This window comes from Nycticebus coucang, chromosome 20 (genome assembly GCF_027406575.1).
Source record: "Nycticebus coucang isolate mNycCou1 chromosome 20, mNycCou1.pri, whole genome shotgun sequence".
NCBI lineage: Eukaryota > Metazoa > Chordata > Mammalia > Primates > Lorisidae > Nycticebus > Nycticebus coucang.
In genome coordinates, this window is record NC_069799.1 from 30,263,035 (window position 1) to 30,284,207 (window position 21,173).

A 21,173-nucleotide genomic window follows, 5' to 3' on the forward strand; every position below is an offset into this window, starting at 1 on the left:
ATAATTTCATTTTGTTACAATGGCTATTTTACCTACAGTGATGAACAAATTTAGCACAACCTTTATCGAGATCCCAATGGTACATTTTCTGCCAATTATTAAAAATTTCTAAATTTTGTTTAGAAACTATGACTAGCCAAATGCTATTTATAAAGATCAAAGAAGTGATGGCAGTGTAGTTCACACATATAATCCTAGCACTCTGTCAGGGTGGAGTGGGAGGATCACTTGAACTCAGGAGTTCAACATAGTCCTCAGCAAGAATAAGACTCCATCTCTACAAAAAAAAAATAGAAAAAAACCCAGACATGGGACCACACACCTTTATTCACAGCTACACTGGAGGCTGTGGCAGAAGGATTACTTGATCCCATAATTTTCACAATGCAGTGAGCTATGATGATGCCACTGCACTCTAGTTGGTGTGATAGGCAAAACCTCTGCCTCAAAGAAAAAAAATAAAGAAAACATATTTCTTCATTTCAAAATGTATTACAAAGCTACAAAAATAAAAGCAATGTGGTATTGGCACAGATACAGACAAGTAGATGATGGAAAACAAGAGTGTGACCACAAATAAATTCTTAGGTATATGCTCACATGATTTTATATGAGGTGGTCATGAACGCAGAACAGAGAAAAGATTTTCTTCAAGAAATGAGGTTGGAAACTACCTATTCAGACAACAAAATAGATTTGGACTTTTTCTTGCACTGTATACCTTTTTTTTTCTTCTTTGAGACCGAGTCTCACTATGTCACCCTAGTAAAGTGCAGTGGTATCGCAGCAACCTCAAAGTCTTGGGCTTAAGTGATTCTCTTGTCTCAGCTTCTGAAGTAGCTGGGACTACACTTGTACTGTATACAAAATATATTTTAAAAGGATTAAATATGTATAACAGAAGAGATATATATAACTAAAAAAACTGTTAGAAGAACAAATAGGAAACTAGATCATGACACTGATCTTGGCACTGTTTTCTCTTTCATATGGCATCAAATGAAATGAAATGCATTAAAAAACAGAAAAATGAGACTACATAATATTCCAGCATTGGCAGATATCAAAGAAAACATTCAAAAGAGTAAAAATGCCACCTTAGAAATGGGTGAAAATAATTCTAAATCAGATGTATGATAGGAAATAATATTCAGAATGTATATATATGTAACATATGTACATAAACAACTCCTAAAACACAACAGTAAAAAGTTAATATTTTGATTTAAAAATTGACAAAGGGGCTCGGCGCCTGTAGCTCAAGTGGCTAAGGTGCCAGCCACATACACCAGAATCCAGGCTGGGCCTGCCAAAACAACAATGACAACTATAACCAAAAAATAGCCAGGCTTTGTGGCGGGTGCCTGTAGTTCCAGCTACAGTTCTCTCTGAGGCAAGAGAGAACGCTTGCCTCTTTGAGGCAAGAGAAACGCTTAAGCCCAGGTGTTGGAGATTTCTGTAAGCTGTGATGCCACGGCACTGTACCCAGGGTGACAACTTAAGGCTCTGTCTCCAAAAAAAAAAAAAAAAAAAAAAAACAATTGACAAAGGATTAAACTGACAATTTCCAAAGAAGATATGTAAATGGCTAACAAGCATTTGATAGTGTCCTCAAATTAACAAATTATTGAAGAAATGCAAAGCAAAATTACAATAAAGTAGTACGTCATGCTCAGAGAATGAACCCTAAAAATGTCTGTCCCTCTGAGAATTCTGAAGTGATTATGTGGGCATCTCAAACTTCTCCCACCCATGATCTGAGTGTGGTCCTACTCATCCAGACACTTGGAGGAAAATGCTCACTCATGATCATGGAGACAGGCCTGCAGACCTTGGCACTTTTGTGTATATGTTTATATATCTCCTTGTTTGTATATATACACATAAAACACAGTAGAACTTCCATATTTACCACCTCCCTACAATGACTTCCTCAAGTTGACCTAAACATAGGTGGGACATGCACCACTTGTACATATCAGTATACTAGCCCAAGTTCCTTATGCTAACCACCTCTGTAGGTTGACAAGTTTCTTACACTCCCTTGAGTGGTCAACTGACAGAAGTTCTTTTTTTTTTTTTTTTGAGACAGAGTCTCAAAGCTGTCGCCCTGGGTAGAGTGCTGGGGCATCACCGCTCACAGATACCTCCAACTCTTAGGCTTAAGTGATTGTCTTGCCTCAGCCTCCCAAGTAGTTGAGACTACAGGCACCTGCCAAAATGCCCTGCTGTTTTTTGGTTGCAGTTGTTGTTGCTTAGCAGGCCTGGGCTGGGTTCGAACCTGCCACTCTACATGTATGTGGCCATCATCCTGCTGACTGAGCTACAGGCACTGCCCAACTGACAGAAGTTCTACCGTGTGTGCATCTGTGTGTGCATGTATGAATAATACAGTCTGGATAAGCATATCCTAACAGATAATTATAATAGTTACTTACAGCAGGCATGGTGGCTCACACCTGTAATCTTTGCACTTTAGGAGGCCAAGGCGGGGAAATCACTTGACCTCAGGAGTTCTACACCAGCCTGAACAGGACTGAGATACCCTCTCTACTAAAAACAGAAAAACTAGCCAGACATTGTGGCAGAGAAGCCTTTAATCCCAGCTACTGGGGATGCTAAAAAAGAGAGGATCTACTGAAAACAAAGAGCTTGAGGTTGCTGTGATCTGACACCAATGAAATTAACCTCAGGGTGATAAAGTGAGACACTGTCACAAAATAAAAATAAACAAATAAAATAAATAAGAGGTCCAGGTGCAGTGGCTCACGCCTGTAATCCCAGCACTCTGGGAGGCTGAGGTAGGTGGATTTCCTGAGCTCATGAGTTCAAGACCAGACTGAGCCAGAGTAAGACAGTCTATAAAAATAGCTGGGCATTGTGGTGGGCACCTGTAATCCCAGCTACTCAGGAGGCTTAGGCAAGAGAATCACTTAGGCCCAGGAGCTGGAGTTTGCTATGAGCTGTGTGACGCCATGGCACTCTACCGTGGGTGACAAAGTGAGACTCTGTCTCTTAAAAACAAACAAACGAAAAAACTATGTGCATGGGGGAACCACAAAAATGATTACCAAAGACTCAATGAACGCCAGAGACCTTTGTACATGCCTTTTGGAAGGAAGGGGGTAGAATGTGGAAAGTATAGGCGCAGTAAGTGGTTGCTGGGTTGGGGATGTGTTGATGGAGGGAAACAGATTGATTTGTAAATTAACCTTAAGAGGTCGGGTGCTTCAAATGATCTTGGAGCTAGGTTGCAGTTTGGCTACAGTTTTTTGTTGCCAGGGCCGGGTTTGAACCCGTCACTGGTATATGGGCCAGTGCCCTAATCACTGAGCCACAGGCGTCACCCACACATGATATTTTTAAATAAACCTTTCTCTTATTAATCTAATGCAGTTGTGAGTTGATCTTTCAGCAAACCAACCAAAAGGGAAAAGGCAGACTTTGCCACGATTCCTACACTAACAATATGTATCATCCAGAACCTCATGGGAAGGTAAAAGTACTCGAGCTTTTACAGGAACTGTCCTCAAAGATTATTGGAATTCCTTACTGGGCTCCAATAAGCTAAAACATGTAATTGTAGCTCTAGGTCTTCAGGCTAAGTCTAGCTCCTAAAACTAAAGTCCATTCATTCCATACTCATAATGTTTATTATAAGTTTATCTTCCCAGGTGTAGCACAGAGACAAGGCCAATTGTTCTATCTATCCAGGGACATCCACATAACTGATTCTTTCCTCACCCCTTTTCTGTTCAGACATTTACCTTATCCTAAGCAAAATGTAAATTTCTGAAGCTTCACAAGAATTTTGCTTCAGTACTCCTGGCTCTAATTCTTTTTCTTTTTTTTGAGACTGAGCCTCAGGCTGTTACTCTGGGTAGAGTACTGTAGCCTCACAATTTACAGCAACCTCCAACTCCTGGGCTTAAGCGGTTGATTCTCTTGCCTCAGCCTCCGAAGTAGCTGGGACTACAGGCGCTCACCACATGCCTGGCTATGTTTTTGGTCATAGTTGTCATTGTTGTTTGGCAGGCCTGGGCTGGATTCGAACCCACCAGCTCTGGTGTATGTGGTTGGCGCCTTAGCTGCTTGAACTACAGGCATCAAGCCCGGGCTCTAATTCTTTATCCCTCTGTATGCCTTGTCATGTTTAAGTACCCAAGTTCCCAAATTCCCTTTAAGAACAATCAAAGATGTATCTGTGCTTTGTTTTTTTCCAGTAATGACTACAACCTTTGTGTTGATAAATGTTTATTGATTTTTATCTTTGACTTACTCAATTCTTTGGTGGGCCAGTGGTAGAGATAACAGCTCAGGCTACGACATGCATGCTCTGGCTTATTTCTGTTCCATGGATTAAAATGAGGTTATCACTGGGTGGGTGAGAAGCTTGGGTTATGAAGGGCCAGGTTGCTAGTACTGGGGCTAGAGATAAGCCAGGTGTCTTCTGGGCCCAGGTGTGGGGTCTTGCTGGGACACTCTGAAAATACAGATGCTGTGGGCTGGAATCCAGAGGGGGGAGCCTTGCCTAGCAGGGCTATGAGTACATAACTGTCTAGGGCGCATGTGCATAAAAGAGTGGGTCTCTCAGTCTGTCCCTGTAGCTCAGTGGATAGGGCACCGGCCACATATACTGAAGCTAGCGGGTTTGAACCCAGCCCAGTCCATCTAAAATAATAATGACAACTGCAACAACAACAACAAAAAAAATAGCCAGGCTCTGTGCCAAGCACCTGTAGTACTAGGTAGTTGGAAGGCTGAGGCAAGAGAATTGCTTAAGCTCAGAGTTAGAGGTTGCTGTGAGCAGTGACGACACCGCACTCTACTGAGGGTGACATAGTGACACTCTATCTTAAAAAAAAAAAGAAGAAGAAGAAGAAATGATTCTTCCACATGAGAAGTGACAGGAGAAGGGTTAGTACAGTATCCCCTGAAGAGGAAACTGAAAGCTCTTTGTCAGCCAGAACCTCGCAGATTCTAGACTCTGCTAAAAATAAGAATCAACTTTTGTTTACAACTTCAGCTCCTGATTATCTAGACTAGATTAGGACTTCTAAGGTATTGGCTTAGAGGTCCTCACTCAAAAATTCATTTTTCTGGTTGGCGCCTGTGGCTGAGTGAGTAGGGTGCCGGCCCCATATACTGAGGGTGATGAGTTTGTAGTGGCCCTGGTCAAAATGCAACAAAAAATAGCCGGGTGTTGTGGCAGGCGCCTGTAGTCCCAGCTACTCGGGAGGCTGAGGCAAGAGAATCGCCAAAGCCCAAGAGCTGGAGGTTGCTGTGAGCTGTTATGCCACAACACTGTACCAAGGGCAACAAAGTGAGACTCTGTCTCTAAAAAACAAGCAAACGAATAAACAAACAAACAAATGTTTCTGCTTTTGTTTGCCCTGGGGACTTAAAAACAGATAACAGGGAATTTTGCGTGGGGTTCTTGTTATGGTGTTATAAAACAATTTCCATCTGACTGCTGGCTCAGTTTTTCCACAGAAGTATTGAAGACCCTGCCCAGATTTCAAGATGCAGAATTAAGCATTCTGTTATTGACACATGTATGTACATTGTATGTGAAGAAAATATTGAGTGTTAAAAGTCGTCTACATAGATGTTATAATTTACAAATGCTTGGAAGTGACTAATATTAAATTATATTGGATATGCACATATGTAGTAACGATGGAGGGAAAAGTAAAAACAAAATGAAATGACCTTACCGGTCTAGGAACTGACAGAGATAATTAGATCAAATGATATTGCTTTGACTTCATTAGAACCAGTGCTACCAGGTGGCACCTGTGGCTCAGTGAATAGGGTGGTAGGTTTGAACCCGGCCCCAGCCAAACTACAACAACAAGAAAATAGCCAGGCATTGTGGTAGGTGCTGATAGTCCTAGCTACTCATGAGGCTGAGACAAGAGAATCGCCTAAGCCCAAGAGCTGGAGGTTGCTGTGAGCTGTGACACGACAAGGGTGACAATGTGAAAATGCGTCTAGAAGCAAAAAACAAACAAACGAAAAATAACCAGTGCTACCTAAAATGACTGCCGATTCTAGAGGCAGCAAAAAGTCCAGCTGGAGAGGGAACTTCCCCTCTACCTCACTTCAGCCAACCTGGGAGTTCCACTGTGTTCTGTAGAATTTATTCAGCATCCACAATCTCAGCAGATAAATTCAGCTGGATCATTATCATCCCCCGTACACCTTTTGATTCCTTTTTTGTTTTCATTTAAAATGGGCTGTGGGATGGCGCCTGTGGCTCACAGGAGTAGGGCATTTACCCCATATGCCAGAGGTGGCGGGTTCAAACCCAGCCCCAGCCAAAAACTGCAAGAAAACAATGGGCTGTGGATAAAAGTATTCATCATGAGTTTCCAGTCACCTAATGAACCACTTGCCTATGTCATGCCAAAGAATAATAATAATGATAAAATCAAATTTAAAAGACATTATGTTATGGCTTGGTGCCCACAGCTCAGTGAGTAGCACGCCAGCCACATATACTGAGGCTGGAGAGTTCAAACAAGCTCTGGGCCTGCTGAACAGCCATGACAACTGGACCCCCCCCAATAGTCAGGTGTTGTGGTGGGCAGCTGTAGTGCCAGCCACTGGGGAGACTGATGCAAGAGAATTGCTTAAGCCCAAGAGTTTGAGGTTGCTGTGACTCTCCCCGGGCGACATAGTGAGACTCTGTCTAAGTAAATAAAATAAGATAAAATAAGATAAAATGAAAGAAAATAAGTTAGGGCAGGAGTAGTGGCTCATGCCTGTAATCCTGTGGAAGGCTGACACCACAGCATCCATTTTGTAGGCCAAGCGCCATTTCCTATACTAACAGACTTAAGTTTCTATTTCCCTGCAGACACTAGGCCTCTTCTTGTAAATCACATGAGCGAAACTTGGAAACTTGCCGGTGGGAATTTTCCGCTGCGGCCGGGTTGCTTGGATACCTGGTGATGCAAACTTCCTCTTTCACCTACCCTTATATAACCTGAAAGAACATTGTAACAAATGAGACTTGATCAGACTCCTGTCTTATCTCCATTCTTCACGCCTCTTGCCCCTTCCCATTCTCACACCCTCCTCCAGGTATCCCTGTTGACTGACCCGTGGGCCGGGTCATGTGGCGCCCGAACAGGGCCCTGGATACGAGGGAAAACAGTGAAGAAGCTACTGGAGCCAACTAGCTCGAGAAACACCGGGACCTGACCACTTGGTAGCCAGCTGCGTTGGAACGAGGATCTTGGTGAGTAGTAGTAATCATGGGACAAGAAGTCAGTCAGCATGAGTTATTTGTGGAACAGTTAAGAGATGCACTCAAGACGCGAGGAGTAAAGGTCAAAATTAAACAGCTATTTCAATTTTTTGACTTCTTAAAAGAAGTCTGTCCTTGGTTTCCTCAAGAATGAACCATAGACGAGAAAAGATGGAAAAAAGTAGGTGATGCTTTAAATGATTTTTATCAGACATTTGGACCTGAAAAAATACCAGTCACTGCTTTCTCCTACTGGAATCTCATTAATGATATTATTAGTTGTCGCAGTGTTTGTCCCGTGGTGAGGATGTCATAAAAAAGGGAGAAAAACTGTTACATCACCACAAAGAAAAGGATATTAAATCCCAAGATCTGTCCCAGGATGTCGGGGCTGCTGGGGGCACTCCTCCTAGCTGTCAGCTTAATGAGCAAGAAGATCTTATCTCACTAGAGAGTGATGAGGAACCAAACAGAGAGGAAAAAAAGGCTCCTGCTGTCCGGCCAAATGTTAAGCTGGAGAACAAACCGAAAGTAAAACAGCCTAAGGTCAAAGTCCCGGAGCCAAAACGAAGGTTCTACCCAGACTTGAAAGTTTTCAAAATAGACCCTGATGATAAGCTTTCAGATGAGGAATGGAATGAGTTAGAGGAGGAGATGGCCAAGTATCATAATCCAGATTGGCCCCCACTTGGAAAATGGCCTCCCCCATATAGCACAGCACCCTCCGCGCCGTCTGTGGCAATGGCTGCTATAGACCCAAAAAGGGATCTAGAGAACAAAATTGCACATTTACAAGAACAAATAAAAGTCAAGAGGGAACATCAGGAGCTAATCAGTGAATTAGAAAAGCTTAAAACAGGCAAATTGGACTTCAAGGAGCAGAGGCCTCGAACACAAGAATCCATTGGACCCATATCCCAATCTCCCATTAGGGGTGTAGTCATGAGGAGGCCCCCTGTTAACCAGGAGAGAACAGAGGCATTCCCAGTCATGGAGACCACGGACAATCAGGGTCAAGCATGGAGACATCACAGTGGATTTGATTTTCAGGTGGTTAAGGAATTAAAAATGGCAGTGGCCCAATATGGAGCCACCACTCCCTATACACTAGCTATACTAGAATCAGAAGCAGAGAAATGGCTCACCCCTGGCAACTGGCATACTCTAGCCAGGGCTGCCTTATCCAGGGAAAATTACCTATTATGGAAATCTGAATATGCTGAATTTTGCAAAGACACTGCTAAAACAAATGCTCAGGCGGGAAATGGCTGGACTTATGATATGCTTCTTGGTGAGGGGCATTTTGCTAGTACAATGCTCAAATGCAATATGATCCAGGTCTGTATGCGCAAATCCAAGCTGTGGGAACCTGGACTTGGAGAAAACCCCCAGTGAAAGGGGATTTTATCTCTTCCCTCACCACAGTAAAGCAGGGCCCTGATGAGCCATTTTCAGAGTTTGTCCACAGACTTTTGACAGCTGCAGGCAGGATTTTTGGTAATGCAGAAGCTGGAATGGACTTTGTCAAACAATTGGCTTATGAAAATGCCAATGTGGCATGCCAGGCAGCTATCCGTCCTTACAAAAAAACAGATCTATTGGGATATATTCGCCTTTGCTCTGACATTGGCATACTAGCAAGGCTTGGCAATGGCTGCAGCTTTACAGGGCTATATTGTTAAAGATTTCCTAGCTCAAAAAGCTAAGGGTCGGTGTTTTAATTGTTGAGAACCAGGGCATTTTGCCAAAGACTGTAAAAAGGAGAGGTCCCTTAATCCAAAGAGGCCCCAGCCTCCAGGCCTATGCCCCAAATGTCATAGGAGCCGTCATTGGGCCAATGAGTGTAAATCTAAAACAGATAATCAAGGAAATCCCCTTTTCTCTCAGCAGGGAAATGGAGAGAGGGGCCAGCCCCAGGCCCTGAAACCCAAACAAGTTTATGGGGCAGTCAGCTTTGTTCCAGCCAGCAGCAATCCATTTCAGACCTCTGCAGAGCCACCCCAGGAAGTGCAGGATTGGACCTCTGTTACACCTCCCACACAGTACTAACCCCTGAAATGGGAGTGCAAATTTTACCCACAGGTGTGTTTGGTCCTCTACCCCCAAACACCTTTGGGCTAATTATTGGACGCAGCAGTAGTGCCATTCAAGGACTCCAGATTTTCCCAGGTGTAATTGACGATGATTATGAGGGGGAAATTAAATTAATCGCTGCTTCCCCCCAAAATATCTCCACTGTACCCCATGGCCAAAGAATAGCCCAGTTATTACTATTACCCTTCTTGTCAACTAATAATAAGATTAAAATAAAGCACCGAGGTGCGGGAGGCTTTGGTTCCTCCGATGTTTACTGGGCTCAGCCTATCTCACCCCAAAAATCAATGCTCACTCTAAGCCTAGAAGGCAAGGAATTTCAAGGCCTTGTGGACACTGGGGCTGATGTCACTATAATTAACAAAGAACTATGGCCCAGCCAGTGGTCCCTTTCCCCAACCTTAACTCATTTAACAGGAATCAGTCAAAGCCAAAACCCTGAGAAAAGCACCAAGATACTTACTTGGAAAGATAAAGATGGCAGACAGGGAACCATACAGCCTTTTGTCATACCTGGCCTCCCTGTCAACCTTTGGGGATGAGATCTCTTGTCCCAAATGGGACTCATAATGTGTAGCCCTAATGATGTAGTGATAGCACAAATGCTTGCCCAGGGTTTTCAACCAGGAAAAAAATTAGGAAAAGAGGAATCAGGCATTCCCAGCCCTCTACAAATTACCGGAAAAACAGACAAGAAAGGACTAGGAAATTTATCTTAAGGGCTATTGACATTCCTGCACGCCATGCAGATAGGATCACTTGGAAAAGTGATGAGCCTGTATGGGTTGATCAATGGCCCCTCTCAAAAGAAAAATTAGAGGCCACTCAGCAGTTAGTGCAGGAACAACTAGAAGCTGGGCATATAGAGGAAAGCAACTCCCCATGGAACACTCCAATCTTTGTCATAAAAAAGAAATCAGGGCGATGGAGACTATTACAAGATTTGAGAGCTGTAAACTCCAGTATGGTCCTCATGGGGGCAATGCAACCAGGATTGCCCACTCCTGTGGCCATCCCTCTTGGTTACTATAAAATTATCATTGATCTTAAAGACTGTTTTTTCACTATACCATTCCATCCATTAGATCAAAAAAGATTTGCATTCAGTCTCCCCTCTCTCAACTTCAAGGAACCTATGAAAAGATTCCAATGGAAAGTTTTACCACAGGGCATGGCCAACAGCCCCACCTTATGCCAGAAATTTGTTGCTGCAGCTATTCAGGAAACTAGGTTTCGCTGGAACTCCATGTACATCATTCATTATATGGATGATATTCTTGTCGCTGGACAGAATGCTCAGCAGGTTTTACTATGTTACAGTGACTTATCATCCTCCCTCACAAACCAGGGACTTCAAATAGCCCCGGAAAAAGTTCAGCTAAAAGATCCCTACCTTTACCTTGGTTTCCACCTAACTGGACCCAGAATTACTAATACTCAAGCTGCCCTCAGATTGGACAAATTAAAAACACTAAATGATTTTCAAAAGCTCTTAGGGGATATAAACTGGCTTAGACCTTACTTGAAACTAACCACAGGGGATTTAAAACCTTTATTTGCAATTTTACAAGGCGATAGCAATCCCAATTCCCCTAGAACATTAACAGAAGAAGGCCGTCAGGCTTTAGGATTAGTGCAACAAGCTATTCATTCACAATTTGTTACAGCCATAGATTACACTCAGCCCCTGAGCTACATCATTTGTAAAACTTCTCTTACGCCCACAGCAGTATTCTGGCAAACTGCCCCTATAATGTGGATCCACTTACCTGCTTCTCCCATGAAGGTTATTTCCCTCTATTATCAAGCTGTCGTGGATTTCATCATTATAGGAAGGGAAAATAGTTCAAAAATACTTTGGTAAAGAACCAGATATCATTATACAGCCTTATTCTCAGACACAAATTAATTGGTTATTTCAAACTACAGAACATTGGCCTGTTGCTTGTGCTTCTTATTCAGGTAAACTTGACAATCATTATCCACCCAATAAATTATTACAGTTCATTAGTACACATGACTTTGTATTTCCCACAAGAACCTCCAACTCCCCATTGCCCAATGCCTTATTAGTTTTCACAGATGGCTCCTCTTCTGGTCATGCAGCTTACACCTTTAATACAGAGATTGTACTATTTCAGGTAAAATTAAATTCTGCACAAATTGTAGAACTTCAAGCAATTATCGCAGTTTTCTCCACATTCCCCAATCGAGCTTTAAATATTTATACTGATAGTGCTTATTTAGCTCATTCAGTTACCTTATGAGAGACAGCAGCGCAAGTCAGGCATGTATCAGAAACCTCTACCTTTTTCTTACAACTCCAAAATCTTATACACCAAAGGACCCTCCCCTTTTTCATTGGACACCTTAGGGCTCACTCCAATTTACGTGGCCCCCTAACTGATGGTAACCACAGAGCGGATGGAGCCACTCACTTAGTCTGTACTGCCCAAACCACCACAGAGCCTGATCGGATCGCATTAGCCTCCGCTGCTCACCAATTACATCATCTAAATGCTCACACCCTTAGACTCATGTTTCAAATTACCCGAGAACAAGCTCGCCACATCATAAAGCAATGCCCTTCTTGTGTAATTCTACTCCCTACTCCCCATCTAGGAGTAAATCCTCGAGGTCTCATACCCAATGCCATCTGGCAAATGGATATTACTCACCTACCTGAATTTGGAAAACTCAAGTATGTTCATGTAACCATAGATAGCTTCAGTGGATTCATTCATGCCACTGGCCAGTCAGGGGAGGCCAGCAAACATGTCATTGCCCATGTACTAGCCACCATGGCTGTACTAGGCACCCCTAAACAAATTAAAACTGATAATGGTCCAGGATACACAGGACATGCATTTAACACCTTCTGTAAACACCTCAATATCAAACACATCACTGGAATACCATATAACCCACAAGGACAAGGCATAGTAAAACATGCCCACCTATCCCTTAAAAACACTCTAGAAAAAATAAAGAAGGAGGAATGGTACCCTGTTAAGGGATCCCCAAGAAATCTCTTATCCCATTCATTACTCATTTAAAATTTTTTCACACTAGACCAAGGCGGCCAGTCTGCAGCAGACCGCTTCTGGCACCCAGATACTAAATGGGATTTTGCTACTGCCCTGTGGAAAGACCCATTAGATAATAAATGGCAAGGCCCCGATCCGGTTCTAATTTGGGGTAGAGGTGCCGTATGCATATATTCCCAGGAGATGGAAGCAGCACGATGGTTACCTGAACGACTGGTCAAACAAGTAGATAACATCATCACCTCTAAATCCAGGGAGCAAGAGACCCCCTGAGAAGGCTTTCTTTCCTTTTCTTTGCAGGTAAAGAGCACTTGGATGTGGCTACTGCTGGGGATCTCTCTCCTGATATGAAAAAATGAAGGTGGTTTCGGTAGTCCCCATGAGGCTCGGGCACTCTTACAAAAATTAACTGGTACTCCTTGAGAGTGCCGTGTTGGCACCTGGGATGGTGAGACGACCCCTCTCCAAAATGTAGATTGTGGTGATAAGACAGCATACTTAGTAATGAAACAAGGTGTTCATGGAGCACAGGCATGGGTCTGTAGCAAAAAGGCTAAAACTATCCCTACCTCTAATAACAAGCCTGGACCATGCCCTTGTATAGAATTCCATCCATCTGTACATAATACCTGTTATGAGCAGGTTCAACTATGCACTGGTACAGATAATAATACCTATTTTACAGCAATCTTGACCAGACATTTTTCGGGGACATTTGGAGGTGAGTGGCACACAGTCCCCCAGGTCCGGGGGACCTCAAATAAATATGCCCAATCTGGCTGTCCCGATACAGTAGGAAAAACAGTTTGCTGGAATAAGACTCCACCTGTGCACGTCTCTGATGGAGGTGGACCCCACGATCAGGTGAGACAGAGAATAGTTCAGAAGCAACTAGAAAACATTGTAAACCACATGTCTCCTAAACCTAACTACCACATCCAATAGCTTTACCCAAAAACAGGGATGTGAGTCTAGACCCCCAAACCCTGAAAATGCTAGACATCACACATAGGTTACTTAATCAATCCAACCCTTCCTTGGCTCAAAATGGCTGGTTATGCCTTCATTTAGGACAACCTATGCCTATTGCTATCAATGTCAATTCCATTGAATTATTTTCTAATAACTGCATGCCCATTATGCCTTCACCAGTACAACCTGTTTTTTCTGAAGCACCCTGTATTGTCTCCCCTTATAGAAACGACAGTTATGCTATTGATATTGGCATACTCTCTTTGACCAATTGCACTGACATCATCAATATTACTTATTCCCCATGTGCTCCCAATGACACGGTATTTGTGGCAATAACTTGGCATATACCATTCTGCCCACTAATTGGACAGGATTATGTTCTATCGCCCTCCTGTTACCCAGTATAGATATAGTCAATGGAAATGAATCTTTACCTATACCATCCTTCGATTATATATCTATATATATATATAGAAGGGCTATCCAATTTTTCTCCCTCTTGGCCACTCTGGGAATCACCGCTGGCGTGGCCACTTGTTCCGCCGGTATGGATGGGCATCGCTCTACATAAATATACTGAACTATCTCAACTTATGGCAGAAGATATACAAGCTTTATTAGGCACAGTTAAAGATCTTCAAGATCAATTAGATTCCTTAGCTGAAGTAGTGCTACAGAATAGAAGAGGTTTAGATCTTCTAACGGCTAACCAAGGAGGCATCTGCTTAGCATTACAGGAAAAATGCTGCTTTTATGCAAATAAATCAGGAATTGTTCGAGACAAAATAAAGAAATTACAAGATAATCTAGAGGAAGGAAGAAGAAAAATTATGGACAACCCGTTTTGGAATGGGCAAATGGCTTTCTACCTTATCTCCTTCCATTTTTAGGGCCCCTCCTTGGCTTACTAATATTACTGTCGTTAGGACCTTTTCTTTTTAACAAAGTCACGGCCTTTATAAAACAACAAATTGATGCTATTAAAATGCAGCCCCTCCATGTTCATTATCACAGACTGGCTATGGAAGATGAACATATACCCACAACCACTTAGGGGACTGGCTAGTCAATGACAGGTAACGAGGACCCTCATCTCAGACTTTGCTTATCCTACCAACCTAAGACAGGAACCCATTCAGATAGCTGCCATGTATCCCATGACGGGTAAGTAGGATCAGCTGAGATGGTAAGGCGGTCCCAACCTAAGACAGACACAGTCACCCTGCCCTCTCGGTTGAGAGCTGGCAAAACTTTAAGAGTAAAATGTACATTCAAAAATATTATTAAAAAGGGGGACCTGTGGAAGGCAGACACCACAGCATCCATTTCGTAGGCCAAGCACCATTTCCTATACTAACAGACTTAAGTTTCTATTTCCCTGCAGACACTAGGCCTCTTCTTGTAAATCACATGAGCGAAACTTGGAAACTTGCCAGTGGGAATTTTCCACTGCGGCCGGGTTGCTTGGATACCTGGTGATGTAAACTTCCTCTTTCACCTACCCTTATATAACCTGAAGGAACATTGTAATAAATGAGACTTGATCAGACTCCTGTCTTGTCTCCATTCTTCGCGCCTCTTGCCCCTTCCCATTCTCACCCCCTCCTCCAGGTATCCCTGTTGACTGACCCGCGGGCTGGGTCATCATCCTATCATTCTTAGAGGTAAAGCAGGTTGATTGCCTGAGCTCAAGAGTTTGAGACCAGCCTGAACCAGAGCAAAACCCTGGCTCTAAAATAATTAGCTGGCTGGGTGCTTGTACCTAAGTGGTTAGATCACTGACTCCATTCACTTGGTCACTGTGGGGACCACCTTTCAGAAGGCACCATCTGGCAGTGGGCAGTGGTAAGTCCTTGAGCCCTCTAAGCATGCCCTGCCACAGCCTGCTGGGCTGCCTCTTTCTGTGTAGATCATGAATTCTAAACTATCCCTGGAGTATAAAAGAAACTGTTGAAGTTAAAAAGCCATTCTGTGCCATGGAACTTCCACTCAATTGCCATATCTAACTTATTATTCATCTCAGTTGTGTCTCACTCACTCCTGTGTTTCTCTTGCACCTTCTTCCTTTGCTGATAAAATGTCCTCATAGTCAGGGCTTAGTTGGAAAACACAGTTCCTGAAAGAGCCCTTCCTTAAATCTGGGGCTACATGTCTCTCTATAGTTTCCCTCTTTGATAGATGCTCCATTCCACCCTGTAGTTGTTCAGCTATTGTGCCAGATTGTAAATTTGTTGGTGGTGGAATGTGTCATTTTTTGTTACTATTGTGTCTTCATTCCCTAGGACAGCACTTGTCACTTAAGTTTTCCATAAATATTTGCAATGAGTGAATTACTATTGAACATTAAATAAGCACTTGAATCACTGTGATGCCAGGAATTGTATGTTGCGATAACACAAGGGAAATATTACCATGAGTGAAAAGTGAAAAATTTGCCCCAATCCCCATATTTTTGTCATTATGTAAAATGAAATGAAGTCTTTAATGGAACGACCATTATACCCTCAATATGTATGACGACATTTGAAAATGAGAGCCTTTATGTGGTTCATACCTGTTACAGAAAACTTTACAAAAATATATTTAAACAGGTGGCATGCATAGCACAGTGGTTACAGTGCTGACCACATGCACCAATGGTGGTGGGTTCAAACCCAACCCGGGCCAGCTAAACAGCAAAGACAGCTGCAACAAAAAATAGCCAGAGATTGTGGTGGGCATCTATGGTCCCAGCTACTTGGGAGGCTGAAGCAGGAGAATTGCTTAAGCCCAAAGAAGTTTGAGGTTGCTTTGAGTTGTGGCACCACAGCACTCTACCAAGGTTGACAGCTTGAGGCTCTGTCTTAAAAAATATATATATACACATATATATATTTAAACAAATTAAATCCTTAGAAGGAAGTAATTATGTGGATTTTTTTGCATTTTAAAACTAAGTTGGGGGGAATCAGGCAAGATGGAAGCCTAGTAACAGCTTCCTTGCATCTGGGCACCGTGAGTCTGGGGATATAGGACTACAGGTATCTCTGGCTGGTGGGATCTGCCTATCATCACCCCTGAGAGGATACAGGGAGTCAGCGAGAGACTTCTGGACCCCAAGAGGAGGACTAAAACGGTGGAAAACCAGCAAATGGTAGCGTGTGTTCAATCCGTCTAAACCCGCCCGCAACTGTAAGTTCAGTAGCAGCGAGACTGCAAACCAGAAAGGCCTTACCTGTGAACTGTTTTGGTGTCTTTGGACTTGGCACTGAGTTGAACTGCCTTGGGGAGAGCATGAGCGGGAGTGCGGAGAACTTTGGCCTTTGTCTAGGACCCCAGTCTGAGCTGCTGAGCCAGACAGAGCTAATAGTCTTTGACTCTGGGCCACAGGCAGACATTGTGAGCGATCTGCCCCGGCAAGCTCCACCCTAAGGGTTGCAGAGCTGGAATTGGGTGGGAGCTGGTAACCCAGTGACCAAGTAGCCTAAGGGCGGGGTCTGAGCCGCCTTGCAGCCCTAACCCTCGGGGGCATAGGGAGACCAGTTTTGACACACAGGGTAAGTGGATAGCCACTTCAGCAGTGATTCCAGCGACAAGCACTTCCCTGAGAAAGCTTCTGCTCACTAAGTGAACAAGTTCAAAGTGCCTTTTAAGTGGGCTGAAGAGAGATTTAGGGTGTCTACCTGCAGAGGTTTGAGAAACTAGCAGCCTCCAGTCATATCAGAACTGTGATTAACATCTCATACCCCAGAAGACCACGTGTTGCCCAGACAATATTCAATAACATATACATAGTGCTTTCTTTTTGGTTGTGTTTTTTTTTTTTTTTTTTCGGTTTGGTTGGTATTTTTGTTTATTTTGATGTTGTGGATTGTTGTTTTCTTTTTTAAGTTCAACCTTTTCCATACAGATCCTTTTTCTTTCTCAATTTTTCTAGTTTATTATAATTTCCACTTGCTGCCTATTTCAATTATTAGAACTTCATTTTTGTCAGTGTTTCTACTGCTATTATTTGTTTTTTCCAGCCAATTTTATCCCATAAAGTTTTCTGTTTGCTTGTTTTGGTTTGATTTATAGCATTTTTGTCTTTCCTCTCTACTTGGTGGAGGTGGGGTACTGTGTCTGATCAGGTTAGCAAAGAGCTGCTGACCTCAAGGGAACCACCCAACTGGGCAAACCCAGAAGGTGGTTTTTTTTTAAGGTTGTATCAAAGTAACCTACTGTACACCTATATTGCTCTGTCTCCCTCTTTCTGTGACTCTCTTCTTTTTGTCAATATCCCTTTTACCCACCCCCTCTCCTTTCTCTATTTTTCTCTTTTTTTTTTTCTTACCAGTTGGTCCTCCTTTCTTTCATTTCCTATTTTGCTCTTAAACCTTCTCAACATTCTGGTCCTGTAAACCTTAGTCCACAGGCACAAGAACTTAAAGAGCAAGAGGAAGTGAAAGGAAAATTAGGGAAAGGAAACAGATAAAAGAAATCACCAATGAGGAAGAATCAGCAGAAAACTCCAGGCAACATGAAGAAACAGTCCAGAACAACCCCGCCAAGGGACCATGAGTTAGCTACTGCAGAGGATTCCACCTATACAGAAATGTTAGGAATGACAGAAAGGGAATTTAGAATGCACATGTTGAAAACAATGAAAGAAATGATGGAAACAATGAAGGAAACTGCTAATAAAGTGGAAAATAACCAAAAGGAAATTCAAAAACAGAATCAAATCAGAGATGAACGATATGAAGAATATAAAAAGGATATAGCAGAGCTGAAGTAAATGAAACAGTGAATCATGGAACTTAAAGATGCAATGAAAAGTATCAGCAACAGGTTAGACCATGCAGAAGAAAGAATTTCAGAGGTAGAAGACAAAGTTTTTGAGATAACTCAGATAGTAAAAGAGGCAGAAAGGAAGAGAGAGAAAGCAGAATGTTCACTGTCAGAATTATGGGACTTTATGAAGCGTTCAAACATACGAGTTATAGGAATTCCAGAAGGGGAAGAAGAATGCCCCAGAGGAATGGAAGACATACTAGAGAATATTATAAAAGAAAATTTCCCAAATATCACCAAAGATTCTGACACACTGCTTTCAGAGGGATATCGGATCCCAGGTCGCCTCAACTCTAACCGAGCTTCTCCAAGACACATTGTGATGAACCTGTCCAAAGTCAAGACAAAAGAAAAGATTCTGCAAGCTGCCAGGAGTAAGCACCAGTTGACCTACAGGGTCAAATCCATCAGAGTGACCGCAGACTTCTCTAATGAAACTTTTGAAGCAAGAAGACAATGGTCATCTACCTTTAATCTACTTAAACAGAACAATTTCCAGCCCAGAATCCTGTACCCTGCTAAGCTAAGCTTCAAAATTGACGGAGAAATCAAGTCATTTACGGATATACAAACATTGAGGAAATTCGCCACAACAAGACCAGCTCTATAGGAAATACTTCAACCTGTTCTGCACACTGACCACCACAATGGATCAGCAGGAAAGTAAGAACTCAGAAATTAAAGGACAGAACCAAACCTCCACACTGATGCAAAAGATAAAACTAAGCAATGGACTCTCACAAAATAAGACGAATAGAATACTACCACACTTATCAATTATCTCAATAAGTGTTAATGACTTGAATTCCCCACTGAAGAGACACAGATTGGTTGACTGGATTAAAAAACACAAGCCATCCATTTGCTGTCTGCAAGAAACACACCTGGCTTCAAAAGACAAATTAAAGCTCTGATTCAAGGGTTGGAAGACAATTTTTCAGGCAAATGGAATTCAGAAGAAAAGAGGATTTGCAATCATATTTTCAGATACATGTGGATTTAAAGCAACTAAAGTAAAAAAAGACAAAGATGGTCCACTTTATATTGGTCAAGGGAAAAATACAACAAGAAGACATTTCAATTCTAAATATATATACACAAATTCAAATGCTCCCAGATTCTTGACACAGACCTTACTCGGTCTGAGCAATATGATATCTGATAATACCATAATAACAGGGGACCTTAACACTCCTCTTATAGAGCTGGACAGATCCTCTAAACAGAAATTAAACAAGGATATAAGAGACTTAAATGAGACCCCAGAACAACTGTGCTTGATAGACGCATATAGAACACTCCATCCCAAAGATAAAGAATATACATTCTTCTCATCACCCCATGGAACATTCTCCAAAATTGATCATATCCTGGGACACAAAACAAATATCAACAGAATCAAAAGAATTGAAATTTTACCTTGTATCTTCTCAGACCATAAGGCACTAAAGGTGGAACTCAACTCTAACAAAAATGCTCGACCCCACCCAAAGGCATGGAAACTAAACAATCTTCTGTTGAATAACAGATGGGTGAAGGAAGAAATAAAACAGGAAATCATTAACTTCCTTGAGCATAACAACAATGAAGACACAAGCTACCAAAACCTGTGGGATACTGCAAAAGCAGTTTTGAGATGAAAATTCATCGCTTTAGATGCCTACATTCGAAAAACAGAAAGAGAGCACATCAACAATCTCACAAGAGATCTTATGGAATTGGAAAAAGAAGAACAATCAAGCCTAAACTCAGTAGAAGAAAAGAAATATCCAAAATCAAATCAGAGATCAATGAAATTGAAAATGAAAGAATCATTCAGAAAATTAATGAAACAAGGAGGTGGTTTTTTGAAAAAATAAATAAAATAGATAAACCATTGGCCAGACTAACTAGAAATAGAAAAGTAAAATCTCTAGTAACCTCAATCAAAAATGATAAAGGGGAAATAACAACTGATCCCACAGAGATACAAGAGATCATCTCTGAATACTACCAGAAACTCTATGCCCAGAAATTCGACAGTGTGAAAGAAATGGATCAATATTTGGAATCACACCATCTCCCTAGACTCAGCCAGGAAGAAATAGAGCTGCTGAACAGACCAATTTCAAGCACTGAGATCAAAGAAACAATAAAAAATCTTCCAACCAAAAACTGCCGTGGTCCAGATGGCTTCACTCCAGAATTCTATCAAACCTTCAAGGAAGAGCTTATTCCTGTACTGCAGAAATTATTCCAAAAAATTGAGGAAGAAGGAATATTCCCCAACACATTCTATGAAGCAAACATCACCGTGATACCAAAACCAGGAAAAGACCCAAACAAAAAGGAGAACTTCAGACCAATCTCACTCATGAACATAGACGCAAAAATTCTCAACAAAATCCTAGCCAATAGATTACAGCTTATCATCAAAAAAGTCATTCATCATGATCAAGTAGGCTTCATCCCAGGGATGCAAGGCTGGTTTAACATACGCAAGTCTATAAACGTTATCCACCATATTAACAGAGGCAAAAATAAAGATCACATGATCCTCTCAATAGATGCAGAAAAAGCATTTGATAAAATCCAGCATCCTTTTCTAATTAGAACACTGAAGACTATAGGCATAGGTGGCACATTTCTAAAACTGATTGAAGCTATCTATCACAAACCCACAGCCAATATTTTACTGAATGGAGTAAAACTCAAAGCTTTTCCTCTTAGAACTGGAACCAGACAAGGTTGTCCTCTGTCACCTTTACTATTCAACGTAGTGCTGGAAGTTCTAGCCAATACAATTAGGCAAGACAAGGAAATAAAGGGAATCCAAATGGGAGCAGAGGAGGTCAAACTCTCCCTCTTTGCTGACGACATGATATTATACTTAGAGAACCCCAAAGACTCAACCACAAGACTCCTAGAAGTCATCAAAAAATACAGTAATGTTTCAGGATATAAAATCAATGTCCACGAGTCAGTAGCCTTTGTGTACACCAGTAACAGTC